The sequence below is a fragment of the Ornithorhynchus anatinus genome, chromosome 4, assembly GCF_004115215.2.
Source record: "Ornithorhynchus anatinus isolate Pmale09 chromosome 4, mOrnAna1.pri.v4, whole genome shotgun sequence".
NCBI classification, from domain to species: domain Eukaryota; kingdom Metazoa; phylum Chordata; class Mammalia; order Monotremata; family Ornithorhynchidae; genus Ornithorhynchus; species Ornithorhynchus anatinus.
Genome location: NC_041731.1, coordinates 19,017,114 through 19,041,802, shown reverse-complemented (window position 1 = coordinate 19,041,802; position 24,689 = coordinate 19,017,114). Strand labels below are relative to the sequence as shown.

At 45.1% G+C, this 24,689-nt stretch overlaps 1 non-coding gene across 1 annotated transcript; it reads left to right on the top strand.

Moving 5' to 3' along the window:
• Nucleotides 1-21,013: 21,013 nt before the first annotated feature.
• LOC114811709 lies at nucleotides 21,014-21,151 on the top strand. Its single transcript, XR_003759405.1, has one exon. It is a non-coding gene; the product is annotated as a small nucleolar RNA SNORA7 (small nucleolar RNA).
• The last annotated feature ends 3,538 nt before the right edge of the window (nucleotides 21,152-24,689 follow it).

The following is a 24,689-nucleotide window of genomic DNA, read 5'->3' as shown; positions in this document are numbered from 1 at the left end:
TGATGGGTATGGGTGTCAATAAGAGAAGAGAAATAGTTTTGCCGGGCATAGGAGAGGGCAGAGTTAAAGCAAAAAAGGATAAACTTAAAATGAACAAGCTTGGCCTGGCAGTGTTCAGCAGCTCAAGCATAAGAGCAAAGGAGGTGGATAATGAAGATGATCCAGAGCTTGGGTTAGTGGTGTGAGGGCGACGAAGGGGTAGGGGAGTGAATGAGTTGAGTTGAGTAGAGAGAGTGGAGTCGAGAGCATCTGTTTGGTCATTCAGAGTGGTTAGAGTGGGGAGAGAGGCTAGGTGGGGTGTGATGCACTGAAAGAGATTGATGGGGTTGAGGGAGCAGAGGTCTCAGGGGGGAGTAATACAGATTTACAGGGATGAGGAGTGTGAGAGAGGAGGCAAGGGAGAAGGTCAGAGAGAGGGATTGCAGAGTTGATGAGGGTGGAGATGTACAGTGGTTAGAGATATCAAGTGTGTGACCAGGTTGGAGAGTTGGCGAGGTGGGGTGGAGCAGGACGTTGGTTATATCTTCCCTATTACTTAGAACCCCCTCTCAGGATCACACCTGAAGAGTTCCCAGTACTCTACCAGTCTCGACTACAGGAGGGAGAGTCAGCCGGTGGCATATCCATTCCATTTCTAGCTTGGGCAGTGGCTAGAGAGTGGAAGGCAATCTGCTAGAAGTCAAAACTCACCTGTGCCAGGCAGCAGTGGCAAGAGAGAGAATCAAGGGTGAAGACTCAAGTTGACTGCATGGAAGGAGGCAATGGTAAAACACTTCTGTATTTTTCCAAGAAAACTCTATGGATACTCTACCAGAATGTTTGCAGGTGGAAGTGGGGCATTCTGGGAGAGGTGTCCATGGCGTCACTATGGGTCGAAGATGACTTGATGGCATAAAACAAGTGCTTAGAACAGTGCATAGAACAAAGTGCTTAACAAATACCATAGTAATGATTATTATTATTAATAATGATTATTAAGAAGGAGATCACTGGTGACCTTAGAGAAGGCAGTTTCCATGGAGTAAAGAGGGCACAGGTCAGACTACAGGAGGTCAAGGAAAGAATCAGTGATATTTTTTGAGTGCTTACTTTGTGCAGAAAACACTGTATTAAGCACTTGGAAGAGTACAATAGAGTTGATAGGCATGACCCTTCCTCTTAAGGGGTTACTTATGGTATAATGGGGGAAACAGACATCAAAATAAATTACAGGAAAGGGAAGCAACCAAGAAAAATATTAGGAACAGAAGTGCTATGGGGTGGGAGTGGGGTGAGTACATGAGGGTTTAGAGAGAGGGAGTACATGCATGGGCTTCATAGTAAGGGAGGAAATAGGATGGGAGGATGAGGGCTTAGTCAGAGAAATCTTGTAGGAGGAAGAGATGTGATTTTAGGATGGCTTCGGATATAGGGAACATGGTGGTATGTTGACTATGTAGAGGAAGGAAGTTCCAGGTCAGAAGAAGGATGTGAACAAGGGGTCAGTAGCAGGTGAGGCAAGAGAGAAGAGAGATATTGACATTACAGCAGCGAAGTATGTGGGTTGTATTGTACGAGGAAAGGAGCAAGGATAAGTAAGGGGGGGAGAGTGGATTAAGAGCCTTGAATCTGTTGGTGAGGAGGTTCTTCTAGATGTGGAGATGGATGGGCAACCATTAGAAGTTCTTGGAAGAGTGGAGTAACATATGCAGAATCCCACCTTGATTATCCCACCTTGATTATTGTATCAACCTCCTTGCTGACCTCTCTGCCTCCTGTCTCTCTCCATTCCAGTCCATACTCCATTCTGCTGCCCTAGTCATTTTCCTTCAAAAAAATTCAGAGCACATTTCTCCACTCCTCAAGAAACTCCAGTGATTGCCCAGCCACCTCCCCATCAAGCAAAAACTACTAACAATTGGCTTTAAAGCACTTAACCATCTTTCCCCATCCTTCCTCACCTCACTGCTATCCTACTATAACCCAGACCGCATACGTAGCTCCTCTGGTGCTATCCTTCTCACTGTACCTCGATTTTGTCTATCTCATCGCCGACATCTTCGCCCATATCCTACCTCTGTCCTGGAACACCCTCCCTCCTCGTATCAGACAGATAATTGCTCTTCCCCTCTTCAAAGCCTTATTGAAGACACATCTCCTCCAGGAAGACTTCCCTGACTGAGCCCTCCTTTCCTCTTCTCGCACTCCCTTCTGCACTGCTCATACTTGCTCCTTCATCCATCCTCTCTCCCTTCCCCATAGGACATAGGTATATATCTGTATATAGGTGTAATTTATTTATTTATTATCTATTAATTTATTTATATTCATGTCTGTCTCCCCTTATACACTGTGAGTTCACTGTGGACAGGGAATGTGTTTAATGTTATACTGTACTTTCCCAAGTGCTTAGTACAGTGCTTTGCACACAGTAAGTGCTCAATAAATTTGAGAAAAAAAAGACTAATTTCTCAGAAAAATGAACTGAGTAGCATAGTGAAATATAGCCTGGAGTGAAGAGAGGATGGCGGCAGGGAGGGCAGTAAAGGGGCAGATGAAGTCATTGAGAAAGACTATGATGAGGCAGTTGAGAGGTTGAGAAGGATTAGAATGGAGTGGAGAGAATTGCGAAGCAGAGGTGGAGCCTGAAAAAGATACTGGAAAATAAGAATTGGAGAAGTAGATACTGAGAATAGATTGAGAAGTAGTTTTGCCTAGTGGATAAGAGCATGGGACCTGGGGAATCAGAAAGACCTGGGTTCTAATCTTAGATTTGCCACATTTACTGTGTGACCTTGGACAAATCACTTAACTTCTCTGTGCCTCAGTTACCTCATCTGTAAAATGGAGATTAGGACTGTGTGCCCCACACAAACATGGACTATGTCATACCTGATTAGGTTGTATCTACTCCAGGGCTTGTTATACAGAGTTTGGCACATAGTAAGTGCTTAACAACTACCATACAAATAAATAGTGACCAGAAAAATAGGCAGGGAACCAGGAGAGGACAATGTCAATGAAACCAAGGATGGATTACTGGTGACTTTAGAGGGCAAGTTTTGGTGTGTGAAGGAAGCAGAAGCCTGATTGGAGGGGGTCAAGGAGAGAATTGGAAGAGAAGAAGTGGAAACAGTGGGTAAAGATAATTCAGTCAAGGAGTTGGGTAGGGTAGAGTAGGGAGATGCATTCATTCATTCAATCGTATTTATTTAGCGCTTACTGTGTGCAGAGCACTGTACTAAGCACTTGGACAGTACAATTCGGCAACAGATAGAGACAATCCCTACCCAACAACGGACTCACAGTCTAGAAGGGGGAAACAGACAACAAAACAAAACAACTAGATAGGCATCAATACCATCAAAATAGATGAATAGAACCATAGATAAATGCACATTATTGATAAAATAAATGGAGCAATGAATATATTCACATATATACAAGTGCTGTGGGGAGGGGAAATGGGTAGAGCAGAAGGAGAGAGTAGGAGCAATGGGGAGGGGAGGAGGAACAGAAGGAAAGGGAGGGCTCAGTCTGCAAAGGCCTCCTAGAGGAGGTGAGCTCTTAGTAGAGCTTTGAAGAGGGGAAGAGAGTTCGTTTGGCAGATGAGATGATAACAAGAGAAGCTGAGGGGTCAAGGATGGGGGTGAGTTTTTTTAAGAATAGGAGAGACACGAGTATGCTAGAAAACAATGGGAAAGAAGCCATTGGAGTAGATGACGAAGTGGGAAAAAGGGAGGAATGTATTCATTCATTCAATCATATTTATTGAGGGCTTACTGTGGGCAGGGCACTGTGCTAAGCTCTTGGAAGAGTACAATATAACAGTAAACAGACATATTCCCTGCCCAAAGCGAGCTAGAGGGGGCTACAGACATTAATATAAATGAATAAATTACAGATATGAACATATGTGCTTTTGGGCTGGGAGGGGGGGATGAATAAAGGGACTAAGTCAGGGTGACAAAGAAAGGAGTCTGGGAAGAGAAAAGGAGGGCTTAGTCAGGGAAGACCTCTTGGTGGAGATATGCCTTCTATAAGGCTTTCAAGTGGGGGAGAGTAATTGTATGTCAGATTTGAGGAAGGAAGGCATTCCAGGCCAGAGGCAGGATACAATTGAGGGATTGGCGCTGAGATAGATGTGACTGAGATACAGTGAGTAGGTTAGCATTAGAGGAGTGAACTGTGCAGCCTAGGTTGTAGTAGGAGAGTAGCAAGGTGAGGTAGGAGGGGGCTCGCTGATTAAGTGCTTCAAAGCCAATCGTGAGGAGTTTTTGTTTGATGTGGAGTTGGACAGACAACCACTGGAGTTTCCAGAGGAGTGGGGAAACATGTCCTGAGTGTTTTTGTAGAAAAATGATCTGGACAGCAGAATGAAGTATTTGAATGGAGAGGAAAGGGTGAATTTTAGCAATGTTATTAAGGTGGAACTGAAGGATTTAGTGATGGATTGAATATGTGGGTTGAATTCATTTATTAATTAATTCATTCAATCATATTTATGAGAGAGAGGAGTCAAGAATAATATCAAGCTTATGGGTTTGTGAGACAGGAAGGATGGTGGTGCCCTCTAAAATGATGGGAAAGTCAGGGGGAGGTCAGAATTTGCATGGGAAGTAGAGTTCTGTTTGGGTCATATTAAGCTTGAGTTGATGGGAGGACATCCAATTAGAGATGTCTTGAAGCCAGGAGGAAATGTGAGACTGCAGAGAGGGAGAGAAATTCATTCAATAGCATTTATTGAGCACTTACTATGTGCAGAGCACTGTACTAAGCGCTTGGAATGTACAATTCGTCAAGAGATGGAGACAAATCCCTGCCCAACAATGGGTTCACAGTCTAAACGGGGGAGACAGACAACAGAACGAAACAAAAACAAGACATCATCAAGATAAATGGAATCAAGGAGATATGCACCTCATTAACAAAATTAATAGGGTAATAAATAATATATACAAATGAGCACAGTGCTGAGGGGAGGGGAAGGGGAAGAGCAGAGGGTGGGGGGGCGGGGGAGCAGAGAGAAACGGGTGTGCTCAGTCGGGGAAGGCCTCCTGGAGGAGGTGAACTCTCAGTAAGGCTTTGAAGAGGGGAAGAGAGTTAGTTTGGCGGATGTGAGGAAGGAGGGCATTCCAGAACAGTGGTAGGAAGTGGGCCAGGGGTTGACAGCGGGATAGGCATGAACGGGGGACAGTGAGGAGGTGAGTGGCAGAGGAGTGGAGTGTACGAGGTGGGCAGTAGAAAGAAAGAAGGGAGGTGAGGTAGGAAAGGGCAAGGCGATGGAGAGCTTTGAAGCCAAGAGTGAGGAGTTTTTGTTTCGTGTGAAGGTTGATAGGCAACCACTGGAGTTTTTTGAAGAGGGGAGTGACATGGCCAGAGCGTTTCTGTAGGAAGATGATCCGGGCAGCAGAATGAAGAATAGATTGGAGTGGGAAGAGACAGGCGAAGGGAGATCAGAGAGGAGGCTGACACAGTAATCCAGGATATTATGAGAGCTTGTACCAGCATGATAGCAGTTTGGTTGGAAAGGGCAGATCTTGGCAATTTTGTGAAGGTGAGACCGGGAGGTGTTGGTGACGGATTGGATGTGTGGGGTGAATGAGAGAGCTGAGTCAAGGACGACACCAAGTTTGTAAGCCTGTGAGATGGGAAGGATGGTCGTGCCATCCTCAGGGACAGGGAAGTAAGGGAGAGGACAGGGTTTGTGAGGGAAGTTAAGGAGCTCTAGGAGTTTGGAAAGGAAGGGAGGAGGGAGATAGGATAATAACTGGAAGAGGAAGTGGGGTTGAAAGAGGGTTTTTTTAGGTTAGGGGAGACTTGGGCATGTTTGAAGGCACAGGGGAAGAAGCCATTGGAGAGTGAGTGGTTAAAGATAGAAGTTAAAGGAGGGGAGGAGGGAAGGGTGATAGTTTTTATAAGGTGAGCGGGAATGGGTTCCGAAGCACAGGTGGAGGGGTGGCACTTGCGAGGAGGGAGGAGCTCTCCTCTGAGGATACAGCAGGGAAGGATGGGAAAGTAGGGGAGAGGGTTGGGAGCAGGGCTGGAGGTGTAGATTTGAGTATTATCCACATAGAGGTTGTACTTGAAGCCGTGGGAGCTAATGAGTTTTCCAAGGGAATGGGTATAAGATGGAGAATAGAAAGGAACCCAGAACTGAACCTTGAGGGACCCCCATGGTTTGGGGGGGGGGTCCCTCCATCCCTGTATTAAGCATTGTACTAAGTGCTTGGGAAAGTATAGTACAATAATGTTGGTAGACCCGAATGTTGCCCACAAGGAGCTTACAGTATAAGGGGGGAGATGACATTGAAATAAGTTACAAATGTAGAGTATAAGCATTTGTACAGAAGCACTGGGGGCTGGGGTGATTACCAGAGTTCTTAAGGGGTACATGGTACAGAGAGAAGGGCAGGGAGAAGAAATGAGTGCTTAGTACAGAAAGATCTCTTGGAGACATTCAATCAATCAATCAATCAGTCAATCAGTGATATTTATTGAGCACTTACTATGTGCAGAGCATTATACTAAGCATTTGGTAAAGTACAATAGAACAGAGTGGGTAGTTGAAAATACCATAAAAAATGAGTTTGTGTATAGGAGATGTGATTTTTGGAGGGTTTTGAAGGTGGGGAGAGAAGTAGACTGTTGTATATGAAGGGGGAGAGAGTTCCAGAACAGGGAGGATGTGGTCGAGGGGTCACCAGTTTCAGATGTTGAACTCCTCCTCCAACTCCCTGTCCCTCTGCACACCTCATCTCTTGTCCCTAATGTCTGGCCATATTCTTTATTGATAAAATTGAATCCTTCTGGCTTGATCACTCTAAAGTCTCCCTTGCTCCTCTCCAGTCCCTTCCTCTGCCGGCCTCCTCTTGACTCTCCCATCTTTCCTGTAGTATCTCAGGAAGAGATCTCCAACTCCTTTCAAAATCTACCACCTCCTTCTGAGCCTCTGACCCCATCCCTTCACGCCAAATGATTGCCCCCTACTTTCTTCCATCCCTGAAAACTATCTTCAACTGTGCGCTTTCCAATGGCTTCTTCCTTAATGCTTTCAAAAATGCTTATTTATACGTTATTCTACAAAATACTCCCTCTAGTTACTCTCCTGCCTCGCTCCTCCATTCTCCTCCAAATTACTTGAGCAAGTTGTTTACACCTGCTGCAGCCAATTACTCTCTTCTATTTTTCTCCTTGACCCCTTCCAATTTGGCTTCCAACCCTTTAGCTCCATGGAATTTGCCCTCTTTAAGGTCTCCAGTGACCTTCTTCTTGCCAAATGCAATGGTCTCTACTTCAGCCTAATCCTTCTAGACGTCTCTGCTGCTTTCTACACTGTGAAACATCCAACTTTGGCTTCACTGACACTGTCCTTTCCTGGTCTCCTCCTATGTCTGTAACTGCTCCTTCTCAGCCTCTTTTGCAGGAACCTCCTCTGCTTCCCATCCTTTAACTGACCCTCAAGGCTCAGTTCTGTGTCCCTCCGATTCTCCATTGGAAAACTCATTCACTCCCATGGCTTCAACTATCATCTCTATGTGGATCATTCCCACATCTCCCTCTCTAGTCCTAAACTTCTCCTCTGCAGTTTCAACTTTCCTCCTACCATCAGGATAGGTTGTCCCTCTGACACCTCAAACTTAAGTGCTCAAAACAGAACTCCTCATCTTCCTACCCAAACCTTACCCTCCCCTTGTTTTCCTTGTCTGTAATTCATTTGTTCATATTAATGTCTGTCTTCCCCACTAGGATGTAACTTTACTGTGGGCTAGAAACATGACTACCAACTGTGTTATATCATACTCTCCCAAGTGCTTAATACAGTACTCTGCACAGAGTAAGCACTAAATAAATATAATTGATTGATTAATCCCCTAGTTTCTGCCCTCCCTCTGGCCTGGCACTACCCCCCCCCCGCCATTTAAATATGGCAGACCACCAGTTTCCCCAGCTTCAAAGCCTTATTAAAATCACACCTCCTCCAAGAGCCCTTCCCAGATTAAGCCTTCTTTTTCATCAATCCCTTTCCCATCTGCATCCCAGTGCACTTGGATTTTTCCTCTTAAGCACTCGGTAGTCTCCTCACCTTCAGCCCCACAGCACCTACATACATACTCATAATTTATTTACTTATTTTAATATCTGTCTCCCTCTGTAGACTGGAAGCTCTTTTGGAGCAGGGTACAAGTCTTGTAGTGTACTCTCCTGTGTGCTTAGTAAAATGCTTACTCTACACAAAGTAAGTGCTCAATAAACAGTATAGTTTGATTGTTTATTAGCTTAGAGGAGCAGACTGTGCATTCATTCATTTGTATTTATTGAACACTTACTTTGTGCAGAGCACTGAACTAAGCACTTGGAAAAGTACAATCCAACAACAAACAGTGACATTCCCTGTCAACATGAAGTTTACAGTTTAGAGGTGGGGAAACAGACATCAATACAAATAAATAAAATTATATGTACATAACTGCTATGGGACTGGGACAGGGGAAGAGCAAATGGAGCAAATCAGGGTGGTATAGAAGGGGGTGGGAGATGAGGAAAAGTGGGGAGATGAGGAAAAGTGGGGCTTAGTCTGGGAAGGCTTCTTAGAGGAGATGTGCCTTCAAATAGGCTTTGAAGCTGGGCAGAGTTGTCTGACAGATTTGAGGAGAGAAGGTGTTCCAGGTCAGAAGCAGGGACATGGGCCAGGGATCAGCAGGGAGACAGATGAGATCGAGGCACAGTGAGAAAGTTAGCACTAGAGGAGTGAAGTATGTGAGCTTGGGTTGTAGAAGGAGAGAAGCAAGGTGAGGTAGGAGGGGGCAAGGTGATGTGCTTTAAAGTCAATGGTGTAGATTGGGTTGTAGTAGGAGAGGAGTGAGGTAAGGTGAAACGAAGAGAACTGATTAAGTGCCTCAAAGCTGTTGGTAAGGAATTTCCATTTCTGTTTAACGTGGAGGTCATTGTTGCTTAAGAAATTCTCTTTCTGCCTTGTTTACTATAATGGAAAGGTGAAAAGCAGCAGCAGTACCAGTGTTCTCAGCCTCCCATCAACCATTCAGCCCAGCAACTCCAACAGTAAGCCTCACCAGGCCTCTTCATGTCATTCCAGGGCCTTGATCCCATCCTGCCTTGCACACCATGATGGGAAGGTCAGAAGCAGTGGGAGCATGAGGCCTCTATATAATTATACAATTTTGGGAACGGTAAAGCAGCAGATGTAATAATAATAATGATGGTATTTGTTAAGCACTTACTATGTGCCAAGCACTGTTCTAAGTGTTAGGGTAAATACAAAGTTATCAGCTTGTCCCATGTGGGGCTCACAATCTTAATACCCATTTTCAGATGAGGAACTGAGGCACAGAAAAGTTAAGTGACTTGCTCAAAGTCACACAGCTGACAAATGGTGGAACCGGGATTAGGACTCATGACCCCTGACCCCCAAGCCTGTGCCACTCACTGTGGCTGTAGTTGTGACTGTCTCTCATTTATCCTAGTCTTTTTATGTTATGCTATTGCTTTTATCATTTATTCCTCCTTTGGTAGTTGCCCATCCACCTCCGCATCAAACAGAAATTCCTTACCTTAGGCTATAAAGCAGTCTGTCACCTTGCACCCTCCTACCTTACCTCCTTGATTTCTTATAACAAGCCAGTCTGCACAGGTCACTCCTCTAATGCCACCCCATCCACTGTACCTCGATCTCACTTATCTTGCCACAGACCTTTTGTCCATGTCCTACTTCTGGCCTGGAATGCATCATAATTATCATTATTATTATCATATTTATTTAGTGCTTACTATGCACCAGGCACTACTAGGCACCAAGGTAGATAGAAGCTAATTAGGTTGGACACAGTTCATGTTCCTCATTGGGCCACAGCCTTAAACCCCATTTTGCAGATGAGGTGATTTACCCAAGATCACATAGCAGACAAATGGCTGAATTAGAATTAGAACACAGGTCCTTCTGATTCCCAGGCCCATGTTTTTCCACTAGACCACACTTGGTCATATCTGACATATAATTACTCTTCCCCCTTTCAAAGCCCTATTAAGACATTCATTTTCATTCTCCTTCATTGGCTCCTCCTCCGCCTTCCACCCCTTAACTATGGGGTTCCTTCAAGTTTCATTTCTGGGTCCCCTTCTAGTTGTCATCTACACCAACTCCCTTGGAGAACTCATTCACTCCCATGGCTTCAGCTACCACCTCAATGCAGATGAAACCCAAATCTACATCTCCAGCCGTCATCTCTCTCCCTCTCTGCAGTCTTGCATTTCCTTGTGCCTTCAAGGCATCTTTACTTGAATGTCCTGTCACCTCAAGCTTAACATGTCCAAAACAGAACTCCTTTCCTTCCCACCCAAACCCTCTCCTCCACCTAACCTTCCCATCAGAGTAGATGGCATCACCATCCTTGCTGTTTCACAAGCTCATAAACTTTACATTATCCTTAATGATAATGAAAATGGCATTTGTTAAGTGCTTACTATGTACTAGGCACTCTTCTAGGCGTTGGGGTTGATACAAGATAATTAGGTTAGACACATTCCCTGTCCCACATGGGACTCACATTCTCAATCCCCATTTTACAGGTGAGGTAACTGAGGCACAGAGAAGTTAAGTGACTTGCCCGAGATCACAGAGCACTACTATCCACTACACCATGCTGCTTTTTGACTTGTCTCTTTCATTAAAATCACATATTAAATGCATCACTAAATCTTGTCAATCCCACCTTCACAACATTGTTAAAATCCACCCTTTCCTCTCCATCCAAACGTCCACCCCATTAATACAATCTCTCATCTCATCCCACCTGGTTTACTGCATCAGCCTCCTTGCTGACCTCCCAGCCTCCTGTATCTCTCCACTCCAATCCATATATCACTCTGCTGCCCAGATGATTTTTCGACAGAAATGTTCAGGACATGTTTCCCTACTCTTCAAGAAAGTTCACTCCTTGCTCATTCACCTCCATACAAACGAACACTCCTAACCACTGGCTTTAAAGCACTTAATCACCTTGCCAAGTCCTACCTCACCGCGCTACTCTCCTACTATAACCCAGTCTGCATACTTGGCGACTCTAATGCTAATGCTCTCACTGTGCCTCAATCTGGTTTATAGCACTGCTGACCCCTCGCCCATGTCTTGCTTCTTGCCTGGAATGCCCTTCCTTCTCAAGTCTGACAGACAATTACTCTCTCTTCCTTTAAAGCCTTATTGAAGGCAGATTTCCTCCAAGAGGCCTTCCCTAACTAAGCCCTCCTTTTCTTCAGTTCCCTTCTGTGTCACTCTGACTCCTCCCTTATTCGTTCCACCCCCATAGCCCCACAACACTTATGTACATATCTTTGGTTGAGAAGCAGTGTGGCCTAATGGATAGAGCAAGCCTGGGAGTCAGAAGAACCAAGCATTCTAATTCTAGCCCCGCCACATATCTGTGTGACCTTGAGCAAGTCTCTTCAGTTCTCTGGGCCTCCGTTACATTGTCTGGAAAGTGGGGAGATAGACTGTATCCAACCCAATTACCTTGTATCTACTCCAGCATATAGTACAGTCCCTGTACATAGTTAGTGCTTAACAAATACCGCAGTTAGTAATAATAATAATTCATTAATTTATATCAATGTCAGTCTCCTCCTCTAGATTCTAGGTACACTGTGGGCAAATAATTTGGCTGTTGTATTGTTGTATTGTATTCTCCCAAGCACTTAGTAAGTTCTGTGCACACAGTAAGGCGCTAATAAATACAATTGACTGACTGAATAAACAACATTGATGTGTGTGTGTGTGTGTGTGTGTGTGTGTGTGTGTGTGTGTGTGTGAAGTTTGGGTTACTCAAATTACATGTGTTGGGGGGGTGGTTACTGAAAGTAGCCAAAAGACAGAATGAAGCAGTTAAAGGCAATGGCACAAGAGAGGAGGAAATCCAAAGGCAAGTGATGAGTTAGGGATGGTTACCAACTACAGCAGAGTTTAATCAGACTACAACAAGAATAGGAAGCCATCATCTTCAGGAATGACTTTGAAACCATTCATTCATTCAATAGTATTTATTGAGCGCTTACTATGTGCAGAGCACTCTACTAAGCGCTTGGGATGAACAAGTCGGCAACAGATAGAGACAGTCCCTGCCGTTTGACGGGCTTACGGTCTAATGGGGGGAGACGGACAGACAAGAACAATGGCAATAAACAGAGTCGAGGGGAAGAACATCTCGTAAAGACAATGGCAACTAAATAGAATCAAGGCGATGTACAATTCATTAACAAAATAAATAGGGTAACGAAAATATATACAGTTGAGCGGATGAGTACAGTGCTGTGGGGATGGGAAGGGAGAGGTGGAGGAGCAGAGGGAAAAGGGGAAAATGAGGGTTTAGCTGCGGAGAGGTAAAGGGGGGATGGCAGAGGGAGTAGAGGGAGAAGAGGAGCTCAGTCTGGGAATGTCTCTTGGAGGAGGTGAGTTTTAAATAGGGTTTTGAAGAGGGAAAGAGAATCAGTTTGGCGGAGGTGAGGAGGGAGGACGTTCCAGGACCGCGGGAGGACGTGACCCAGGGGTCGACGGCGGGATAGGCGAGACCGAGGGACGGTGAGGAGGTGGGTGGCGGAGGAGCGGAGCGTGCGGGGTGGGCGGCAGAAAGAGAGAAGGGAGGAGAGGTAGGAAGGGGCAAGGTGATGGAGAGCCTTGAAGCCTAGAGTGAGGAGTTTTTGTTTGGAGCAGAGGTCGATAGGCAACCACTGGAGTTGTTTAAGAAGGGGAGTGACATGCCCAGATCGTTTCTGCAGGAAGATGAGCGGGCAGCGGAGTGAAGAATAGACTGGAGCGGGGCGAGAGAGGAGGAAGGGAGGTCAGAGAGAAGGCTGACACAGTAGTCTAGCCGGGATATAACGAGAGCCCGTAATAGTAAGGTAGCCGTTTGGGTGGAGAGGAAAGGGCGGATCTTGGCGATATTGTAGAGGTGAAACCGGCAGGTCTTGGTAACGGATAGGATGTGTGGGGTGTACGAGAGAGACGAGTCAAGGATGACACCGAGATTGCGGGCCCGAGAGACGGGAAGGATGGTCGTGCCATCAACGGTGATAGAGAAGTCTGGGAGAGGACCGGGTTTGGGAGGGAAGATGAGGAGCTCAGTCTTGCTCATGTTAAGTTTTAGGTTGCGGGCCGACATCCAGGTGGAGACGTCCCGGAGGCAGGAGGAGATGCGAGCCTGAAGGGAGGGGGAGAGGACAGGGGCGGAGATGTAGATCTGCGTGTCATCTGCGTAGAGATGGTAGTCAAAGCCGTGAGAGCGAATGAGTTCACTGAGGGAGTGAGTGTAAATGGAGAACAGAAGAGGGCCAAGAACTGACCCTTGAGGAACTCCAACAGTTAAAGGATGGGAGGGGGAGGAGGCTCCAGCGAAGGAGACCGAGAATGACCGGCCAGAGAGGTAAGAGGAGAACCAGGAGAGGACAGAGTCCGTGAAGCCAAGGTGAGATAAGGTATGGAGGAGGAGGGGATGGTCGACAGTGTCAAAGGCAGTAGAGAGGTCAAGGAGGATTAGAATGGAGTAGGAGCCATTGGATTTGGCAAGAAGGAGGTCATGGGTGACCTTAGAGAGAGCAGTCTCGGTAGAGTGGAGGGGACGGAAGCCAGATTGGAGGGGGTCTAGGAGAGAATGGGAGTTAAGGAATTCTAAGCATCGATTGTAGATGACTCGTTCTAGGATTTTGGAAAGGAAGGGTAGTAGGGAGATAGGACGATAACTGGAGGGGGAAGTGGGGTCAAGAGCGGGTTTTTTTAGGATGGGGGAGACGTGGGCATGTTTGAAGGCAGAGGGGAAGGAGCCCTTGGAGATTGAGTGGTTAAAAATAGAAGTTAAGGAAGGTAGGAGGGCAGGGGCGATGGTTTTAAGAAGATGAGAGGGAATGGGGTCCGAGGCGCAGGTGGAGGGGGTGGCACCTGCGAGGAGGGAGGAGATCTCCTCTGAGGATACTGCAGGGAAGGATGGGAAAGTAGGGGAGGGGTTGGTGCGGGGGAGGGGAGAGGCGGAGGGGTGACTTTGGGGAGCTCAGACCTGATCGTGTTGATTTTCGTGAGGAAATAGGTGGCCAGATCATTGGGGGTGAGAGATGGGGGAGGGGGAGAAACAGGGGGCCTAAGGAGAGAGTTAAAGGTCCGGAACAATCGACGGGGGTGACGGACATGGGTGTCGATGAGGGAGGAGAAGAAGCTTTGCCTGGCGGAGGAGAGGGCAGAGTTAAGGCAGGAAAGGATAAATTTGAAGTTTGTGAGGTCGGCTTGGTGCTTGGACTTTCGCCAGCAGCGCTCAGCAGCTCGAGCATAGGAGCGTAGGAGGCAGACGGAGGAGGTGATCCAGGGCTGTGGGTTAGTGGAGCGAGAGCGGCGGAGGGAAAGGGGGGCGAGAGAGTCGAGATGAGTAGAGAGGGTGGAGTTGAGAGCGGAGACCTGATCGTCGAGAGTGGGAAGAGAGGACAGGGCGGCAAGGTGAAGCGAGATGCTATTGGAAAGACGGATAGGATCGAGAGAGCGGAGGTCTCTGTGGGGCAGTACCACAGGAACAGATGAAGAAAGGGAGTGCCAGAACAACTGAACAGCAATCACAAAGTGATGAGATGACTCCCTTACCTGTCTAGATGGTCAGATAGGGGTTTTTCCAGGTACAGAAACAACAACAACCAAAACTCTGGATCAGGGAACATCCTAAACTATGAAGACCCACTTCAGGAATGACCCAGACAGCTCCAGAGTGATTTGGAGGCCAGAAAATTCACTTCCAGGCAGACCCCAGGAGAGGCATGGGCATCAGAAAGAGTAAAAGGTCAATATTGTCAAGAGGAACTGGGGGATGGTTATGCCCCATTGCCTCCTTGTCAAGTAAGGCTTTATTTCAAATATTTTAACCTTTTGGCTCATTCTGTGGGTATCTATGCTGAGATGCTGGAACCAGGACCCAGAGGGAGGATAATGCGACTTTAGGAAGGGTTTCTTCCAGGACCTTGGTATGTTGTCAACAGAAGGTAGTTGTCAACAACACGTGTAAATAAGGATGAAACAATGAAACAAAAGACCGGTACAATGATAACTACAATAGGAACAACAGGCTAGAAGATCAAAGTTTCAGGCTTTCAGCAGCTCAGAGTCCAATCTTCAGAACAGCCACAATCACGGTCATAGCCACAGGCACAGCCTTCCCAACATTCTAAAAGTTGCAGGAGGGGGTGCTAATGGGAAGTCCCAAGTGATGAGAAGTAGAGAAGCAGCATGGCTCAGTGAAAAGAGCATGGGCTTGGGAGTCAGAGGTCGTGGGTTCTAATCCCAGCTCCACCACATCAACTGTGTGACTTTGGGCAAGTCACTTAACTTCTCTGTGCCTCACGTACCTCATCTAGAAAATGGGGATTAAGACTGTCAGCCCCACGTGGGACAACCTGATTACCTTGTATCTACCCAGTTCTTAGAACAGTGCTTGGCACATAGTAAGCACTTAACAAATACCAAAATTATTATTATTATTATTAATGTGGCCTAGTAGAAAGAACATGTGCTGGGAATCAGGGGACCTGGGTTCTAACTCCAGCTTTGCCCCTTGCTTGCTGGGTGACCTTGGGCAAATCACTTCACTTCTCTCTGCTTCAGTTTTCTCATCTATAGAAAGGGGATTAAATACCTGTTCTCCCTCTTATTTGGCCAGTGAGCCCCTATGGGTCAGGGACTGAGTCCAATCTAATTATCTTGTGTCTACCTTAATGCTTATGCCAATGTTTGGTACCTAGTAAGTGCTTAACAAATGCCACAATTTGAATTATTATTATTAGAAATAGTAGTAGGAGTAGCAGTAGCTGTAGAGTAAGTTGCTTCTTTCCTGGGCTGCAGATCCCAAGTCCTGTGGTAAAATGGACTGGTAGGGGCCTCACGTTAACATTATCGTTAGCATCATCCTGGGAGTGGAATGGGAGGAAGGAGATAGGCCAGTAGTTGGATGCTGCAGTGGGATCGCTTGAAGTTATTTGGGGAAAGGGGAGTGACAGTTATGTTTAAAGGCAGAGGGAAAAGAGCTATCAGAAAATAAATAGTTGAAGAAAGTAATCAGGGAGATAAGAAGAGGGGACACAAGTGTTTTTATAAGGTGAGAAAAGATGGGATCCAAGATGTGGGTGGAGGGGGCTAGACTTTAATCAGGTGGGAGAGGTCTTTTTATAGAAATGGATGAGGAGGATGAAGGAGGAAGGGATTTACTGTGGAACTGGGAGTGAGCTGGGGATGTAAAGGAGTAATTTGGTGGTGCTCACTCTGAGTAGTTTCAATTTTGTCAACGAACATTCTGGGATTTGTAATAAAAACATTCCAGAATTCTAGGAGAGTTTCACCCCACATTTCCTTTCTTCCTCACCCCATTCCCATGAATGCCAAAAGGAAGGACACAGAAGCTAAGGGTGGCTTTCCCAAATTCTACTTTTTATTAAAAGTAATAAAGTTGGATTAATCTTTTGACACTACTTTCAAATCTGGGCAGCAAGGAGTGTAGTAATGGATTGGCCATCAATTCTCTTCACTTGCATTCTTAACGACTCATCTTGAGCATATCAAGGGATGAATAATTACTTATCCATTCAAAATATTTATATTGTAAGTACTATGAGAAAAGCACTATGCTGGGAGGGGTGAATATAGAACAAATAATTCAGACACAGAGACTGTCTGACAAGGGATTCACTGTCTAACTAGACTATGTTCGTTTATCTTGACAGAATTTGATAGCTACTGGATTTATTAAACAGCAAACATCTTGCTTACTTGCAACTATTTAATTATATTCAAATGAGGATCTCTCATGCTGGTGCTGTTACGGACTCCGTCTTGGTTTTTTGTTTCTCTAGAACTTTCCCTCTCTTAGAAGGAATGTTATCTTAACATTATACTTAACGATTCTCACTTTTCAAAAATCATGATGTGGGTCAGGTTGAAGAGTCTCTTTTTGGGTAATCTATCTTTTTGGCTCAGGTTACACTTCATCCTACCCTGCTAATTAAATGTTTCCCCAAACTACCAAACTCACTCTCAGTTGTGACATAAAGAACAAATAGGATTGGAATGAGCTGTCAAAAGGAATCTTCCGATTTTAAAGTGTGGATGGTTCAAATGTTATGGTAACTGGACACCTCTATTAAATTTTATTTTATTTTGCATTTTTTTGATTTAGTCATTTTATTATTCATTCCACTTCCATTAGAGCAATTCATTTCCTTATATTGATATTTTGCATATGGTTTATAAATGTCCCAATGTAGAAAAATAAGGCCAATATTTTCTTGTCAAATTAAAGATAAAATTGTTTTCCAATCTGCAGTCACTGCCACATAGTTTCTCACAGTTTCTCACCCCCTGCCTATCAGCCCCAAGAGATGTTAACCTCATAGGGCTGATGCTGTAAAGCCACATCAAGAAGGTGCTCCAAGCACGAGTTCAGTGCTGTAAAGATACAAAGAGGAGGCATTAAAAGGGCAGTATATTACAGCTTTATCCTCCAGTGGGGGAAGGATTCATTCAGTCATTCAATCATATTTATTCAATGCTTACTGTTTGCAGAGCACTATATCAAGTACTTGGGAAAGTTCAATACAACAATAAACAGTGACATTCCTTGCCCATAACAAGCTCATAGTTCAGAGGCGGGGAGACAGACATCAATACAAATAAATAAAATCGCAAATATATACAAAGATGCTCTGGGGCTGGAACGGAGTGGGCAGGGCAGAGAAAAGCGAAGGGAGAAAGTCAGGGCAACACAGAAGGGAGTGGGAAATGAGGAAAGGTGGGGCTTAGTCTGGGAAGGCCTCTTGGAGATGTGTCTTCAATAGGGATTCGAAGGGGGAGATAGTAATTGTTGGATTTCAGGAAGAAGGGTGTTCCAGGACAGAGGCAGGATGTGGGACAGGGTTTGGTGGTTACACAGGAGAGATCGAGGCACAGTGAGCAGGTTAGTACTAGAGGGTGGAAGTATGCAGGCTGGGTTTTAGAAGGAAAGAAGTGAGATGACGTAGGCATTGTCAGGGGCTTCTCTGGATGCTTGTGTAAAGGTTTGGGTTCTTCGCAGGATGCCCTTCAGTCCATGTTTCCCTTTCTTGAAAAGGAAATGGGCAGAACACCGAGATACATAGTCACACACCCATCCTCAAAGGGACAGATTACATGTGGGAAGTCTTTTTCAGGGGAAATTCTCTAACTGGTGATATAAACTGATGATTCCTCCTTTTGATGTGTGTAACCTTATACTTAATGAACCTTATTTTATTGCTGGTATGCATGATTCTCAAGAGAAAATATCTCTTTTAGCAGCTCCAGATCTGCTTTCTGGTCTAGACTGTGAACTTGCTGTGGGCAGGGGATTTGTCTGTTTGGTGTTGCATTGTACTCTCCCAAGAGCTTAATACAGCGCTTGGCACACAGTAAGCACTCAATAAATATTTTTGAATGAATGAATAATATTTATTGGGTACCAATAGTGTATATTCAGCACTTAGGGAAATAAAGTAGAAGAATGGAAAGTATTCAGTCCACTAGGGGTATGATCACAGATGCTTACGGGATTCATCCCCTGGATCTGGGTCTCAGGCTCATTAGGCCATGCTGGGGTTCAGCAGCCCCATCCCCAACCCCGCAACCCCAGCCAGTGTTTCATTACTGCTCCAAAGAAGTCCCATTAAAGTATTGCTTGCATAGGGCCAATTCCACATGCTCACTAGTACCTTCCTCCTTCAGCCTTTACTCTCCATCCCTCACCTTGGCCATTAGTATGGAGTTGAAAGGGAAATGTTGTGGAGGAAATATTGACATGATTTATCAGAAAACTGAATTTAAGAGTGGCAAAAGACAGAGGGAGTCAAGGAGAAAGGTAAGCTGTGTAAAGTCATATGGTTTGGGAGGTCACAGGAAAGAACAAATGATGAGATGCTGGGGAGGAGAGGGACACCTTAAAGTCCTGCTTCTACAGGGGCTACAACTTCCTAAGACATGCAAGTAATTGCAAACAACTTTACCAAATTAGCCAAGCATTATGAGCCTGTTGCCACCGCCATGTTCCCCACCACTTTGTCTCTGCCAATACTGCCCAGCTCTACCCACCAAGAGTTACTGGGCAACCACTGCCACTGCTGCCGTTACCTTGTCTAGTCCTGGTCTACTTCCTTGGCTACTGTGGTGCTTTTGAGTGGGATGCTGAAGTGGTAATTGGATTATCTGCCAGTGTGATACTAATATGATATGATAGTAATACAATACAATATGATACTAATAAATAATAATAATAATAGCTGTAGTATTTGTTAAGCACTTACTATACATAGCTGGGGTAGATAAAAGCAAATTCTTACATGTTGCATGTATATCTTTCATGATTTCCTGACAGATCATAATGCTTGGCTAATTTGGTAAAGTGGTTTTTAATCACTTGCATGTCTTAGGAAGATGCAGCCCCTGTAGAAGCAGGACTTTAAGGTGTCCCTATCCACTCCAGCATCTCATCATTTGTTCTTACCTGTCACCTCCCAAACCACATGCCCTTTACACAGCTTACTCTTATTCTTGACTCCCTCTGTCTTTTCCAACTCTCAAATTCAGTTTGCCGATAAATCATGTCAATTTTTCCTACACAACATTTCCAAGATACTCTCTTTCAACTCCATACTATTGGCCACCACCCTGGCCCAAGTATTTGTAATAACCCAGCTAGACTACTATATCAGCCTCTGCATTGATCACCCTGTCTCCAGCCCTCCAATCTCTCCCATCTCCAGGCCACACTTCCCTCTGCTACCCAAATCATCTTTTGAAAATATGGTACAGCAGACATCTGCCCACTCCTCTTTCAATGGTTACCTCCTCCTTTCTGCAATCGGAATCTCAAGTCTCCCCCTCTTACCTATATGCTGTTTTCTCCAACAACACTCCTGTCCACATTCTTCATTCCTCTCAAGCTAACATGTGTACTGTCCTTTTCAAGCACAGAGCCTCCAATCTCTTGAACCCCTCCACTTGCCCCAGGTCATTATGCCCCATTTAGACTTCAAGAAAAACATCCCCTCAATAAATGCACAAATCCAGGTTCCTCTTCCTACTGATACTAATTCCCTTACCCTACCCCATCTATTCATTGACCTTCTAAACTCCATCCTAAGTTGCCTTCAGATAATACTTTTCCCATTCTTGCATTCATGCCGTGGAGGCCAGTTTTGAGGAAGTCCAGGCATTAGGCACTATTCAAATTCTCCTTCACCTTACATAACTCTGCCTTTTCTTCCACTCAACAATACTACTTCTCCTTCCTCACTGATGTCATGAGCCCTCCTTTCCTGGATCGTAAGAGGCTCAGTGACACATAGTAGAGTTCAAACCACACCTCTGATCACCAATGTTACTGTGGAAGTTTTTTACTTAGTTTTAACAGCATGCAAGGAAGTGACACATACACACACTCTCATTCACTTGACTCCACCAAGGGTCCAATACCAGTCTGTGCTCAAAGGAGCCAGTTCTGCCAATGTCTCTTCTTTCTGCTTCTAAGTGATGCTGCCTTCTGCTACTTCTGAATGCTACTCTCCTGCTGCTTCTATGCTTGCTTCTCTGTGCTTCCTCTTCTTCTCTGCGAGCATCAGCATGCCCCTGCCTATGTGCTTCAGCTTGCTGTATGCCTCGGTGTGTGCTTTCTGTGTGCCTCCTTGTGATACAAAGCAACCACTTTTATCTGCCTTAGGCATGGTAGCTGTGACCCTATGTGACAGTCAGTGATTGGTCCAAGGTAGAACAGGGAGAGAAAGCCATGGCTCGCTCCATGCTCTCCCCCCTGCACAGGCCAGGAATCACCTGCCCTCAAGTAGAGCCCATCAGTGTCTTTGCCATTTTCTTCCTTCTTGTTCGTGGGATTACAAACAGTCACTAACAAGGCAGCTTCTTGTGGGCTCACCAGAATTGACTGTCATATCTACTGCTCCCACCAACTCTCCCAGACTTTTAATGTCTTCCTGACATGCCCACCCCCTCACAAGGTCGCATTTGGAGAGTTTCCAGTACTCTACCAGTCTTGACTACAGGAGGGAGAGTCAAGCAGAGGCATATCCATTCCATTCCAAGTTTGAGCAGTGGCTAGTGAGTGGAAGGCAATCTGCTACAAACTCACCTGTGGTGGGCAGCAGTTGTATGGGAGAGAATCAGGAGCTGATACTCAAATTTACTGTGTGGAAGGAGGCAGTGGTAAACCACTTCCACGTTTTTACCAAGAAAACTCTGTGGATCCAGTCCCAGGATGATTGCACATGGAGGTGGGGCATTCTGGGAGAGATGTGTCCATGGCATCGCTAATGGATTGGAGACGACCCATAAGACAAGACAACACATGCCCAAAGGCCCCACCTCCCACATGACCTACCAACTATTTTGTTGACAAATCAGAACCATCAAGCCTGAGTGCCCAAAAAACTCCCCCTTCCTTCCTCTGTATTTTCCCAGTTTCATCCTACCCCCTGTATCTACTGTCTTGTCTTTCCAACCTATTCCTCAAGAGGGGATCCACTGCATGATTTCAAAATCTACCCCTACACCGGTGCCTCCAACCCTATGTCTTCCCATTTAGAAGATGTTCACTCTTCTTCCTGCACTCACTCTCTGACAGCTCCTTCTTTTCTCTCTGAAAACTTGCCCAGAATCCTCCTATCCTAAAAAGACACCAAAAAAGACCCCAAACCTCTCTGCCCCCCACTGCAATATACAGCTATAACCCTTCTCCCTTATCTCACTACTTCTACTTCCTTTCCTCCAACTCCTTTCTTGATGCTCTACAATCCAATTTCTGCCCCCTTCTCCCCACTGAGCCACCTCTCTCTAAGGTCACCAATGCTCTCCTTCTTGCCCACCTGCTCCTTAAACTCAGTATATCTAAAATTGAACTCTTCTATCCAATCCTTTTTTCCACCTTAATTTTCTATCACTGCTGCTATTTTCAGCCCTCAAATCTGCCACCTCAGCATTATCCTTGACTCCTCCCTCTTTTTCAACCCCCACATCCAGTCAGCTGAAAAATTCTAGACATTTTAACAACAACATTTCTAGAATCCACCCTTTCCTCCATTTAAATGGCCAACACACTGGCCAAGCACTTATCATTATCCCTGTTTCACCCTTACATTAGCTACCACACTGATCACCCTGACTCCATTCTCTTCTGTCTCAGTCCATACTCTGCTACCCAGATGATTTTGGTAAAATGTCATTCTGCATACATCTCCCGACTCCTTGAAAATCTCCAGTGGTTGCCCATTGCTCTTTATATCAAGGAGAAACTCCTGACCATCTGTTCTGAGGCACTCAATCAGCTGTCTTCTTCTGTATTCAATCTTTTCTTCCTCTACACCCCAGTTCACATGCTTTATTCCTCTCAATTTAATTTCTCATTAGATTTCTTTCATCTCTCCTGCCACTGACCTTTGGTTCACACCCTTCCTGCTGCATGTAGCTCTTTCCCCCTTCACATCCCAAAGACCACGGTCCTTCCCAATTAAAAGACCAAACCAAAAAAAAAAAGTTACATCTCACAGGAGGGCTTCTCTGATTAGCTTTTAACCCCCACACTGCATATCCCCCCTACTGCCACTTATGCACTTTCATACCACCTAAACAGTAACACATAAATATTTTTAATATTCTATTTTTTCTATTTGTAATTTATTTTGATGTCTGTCTCCTTGTTTGAGATTAAAACTTTTTGAGAACAGGGATTATAACTACTAAATCTCTTGTCTTCTCTCAAGAATTTAGTACAGTGCTCTGCATCCAATAGGTGCTCAATCAGTAATAATTAATAATAATTATACTGGTATTGGTTAAGCACTTACTATCTGCAAAGCACTGTTCTAAGTGCTGGGGTAGATAAAAGGTAATCAGTTTGGACACACTCTCTGTCCCACATGGAGCTCATAGTCTAGGTGGGAGAGAGTAGGATTAACTGAGGCAAAGAGAGGTAATGTGAGTTGGCCAACGTCATAGGGTAGACAAGAAGTGGAACTAGGATTAGAACCCAGGTCCTCTGGAGCTCAGCAATAGAAAATTTCCTCTCCCACATTCCAGACTGGAACTCTTCAGGGGATGGAACAGCCCTAAAGGTCAGAATCAAGTAGATTACTGAAGTTTTCATTATAACATTGTACCTATGTATTGGAGGAGGTGTGTTCTTTGATAGATAACAGTAGGTCAGTTGCCATCCAATAGGCCAGTTTGATGATAGATGTCAAACTTCCTTTGAAAAATTAACCATTTACCACTGACCTGCTGGGATAATGAGACCCTCCCACTAGAGTAACAGGAAATTTTGTAGCAATTCCTGAAGGAATAACACACTAGGATCAGGATTCCCAACAGTTCCTCTTCATTATAGAATCCCATGTAGCCAAGGTGCCTCATCCCTGTATAATCCAGTAAATAAACAAAGTTTCAGGGAAGCCTTGAACCTTTTATATCCTAAGAAACTACCTTTTGGTTAAGCAATCCCTCTATCACATTTTTCCTTTGCAAGCCTCTTAAGCCCCTCTTCTTAGTTCCTCTGCAATGGCAGGTCCCGCCATTGGTGATACAAAAGGTCTTGGTTCCTCTTTTCGATGATAGTGTTTGTGTGAGTGAACCTTTTTAAGAGCAAATTCCTCATTTCAGTGATAGTGTATTTGATAAAAGAGTCTCCAGAGGCCTCTCTTGTGCAGGTTCCCCTTCCAAAATGAAATCAGTTCCATCGGAGTCAATCAATCACTCAATCAATCACTGGTATTTGCTAAGTGTTTACCGTGTACAGATAATTGTACTAAGCACTAGGGAAGGTACAGTGTAATAGAGTTGAGAGAACCATTCCCTGCCCACATGGACTGCATAGTCTAGAGGCAGGGATCACAGACTAGATGGAGGATGCCCAGGTTGGTCTTCCGATGCAGGCTGGGTGCCCTATCTTGTTATTTCTTATTCAACAAGTGATTCACTGTGTGTACAGTAGCTTGCTAGACCACTGTCACTAGTTTCCAGGATTTCTGAAAACTCAGCATACCTTCTTCTACCCCACCTTCTGCTGACCACAGCCCTGCTCTTTGGTCATGTTGCCATCTCAAACCATTCCACTCTCAGCAATGTCCTCTATTAGTCTCTTTCATAGGTTCCTCCTCTGCCTTCCACCCTCTAACTGTGGGGCCTTCAAATTCGGTTCTGGGTCCCCTTCAATTCTCCATCTACACCCACTCACTTGTACAACTCATTTGTTAACATGGCTTCAACTACCACTTCTATGCAGTTGATACCTAAATCTACATCTTCAACCCTGATGACTCTCCCTCTCTCTGTTCTCGCCTTTCCTCCTGCCTCCAAGACATCTCTACTTGGATGTCCTCCCATCACCTCAAGCTTAATATGTCTAAAATTGAATTTAATAATAATAATCATAATAATTGTGATATTTAAGTGTTGACTATGTGCCAGGAACTGTAGGAAGTGCTGGGATGGATGCAAGCAAATCAGATGAACACAGTCCCTTTCCCACATAGGGCTCACTGTCTTCATCTCCATTTTACAGACGAGGTAACTGAGGCACAGAGAAATGAAATGACATGCCCAGGGTGACACAGCAAAGTGATTCCTAGGCCTGGGTTTGGTCAATATGCTATGCTGGATCTCCCCACCCAAA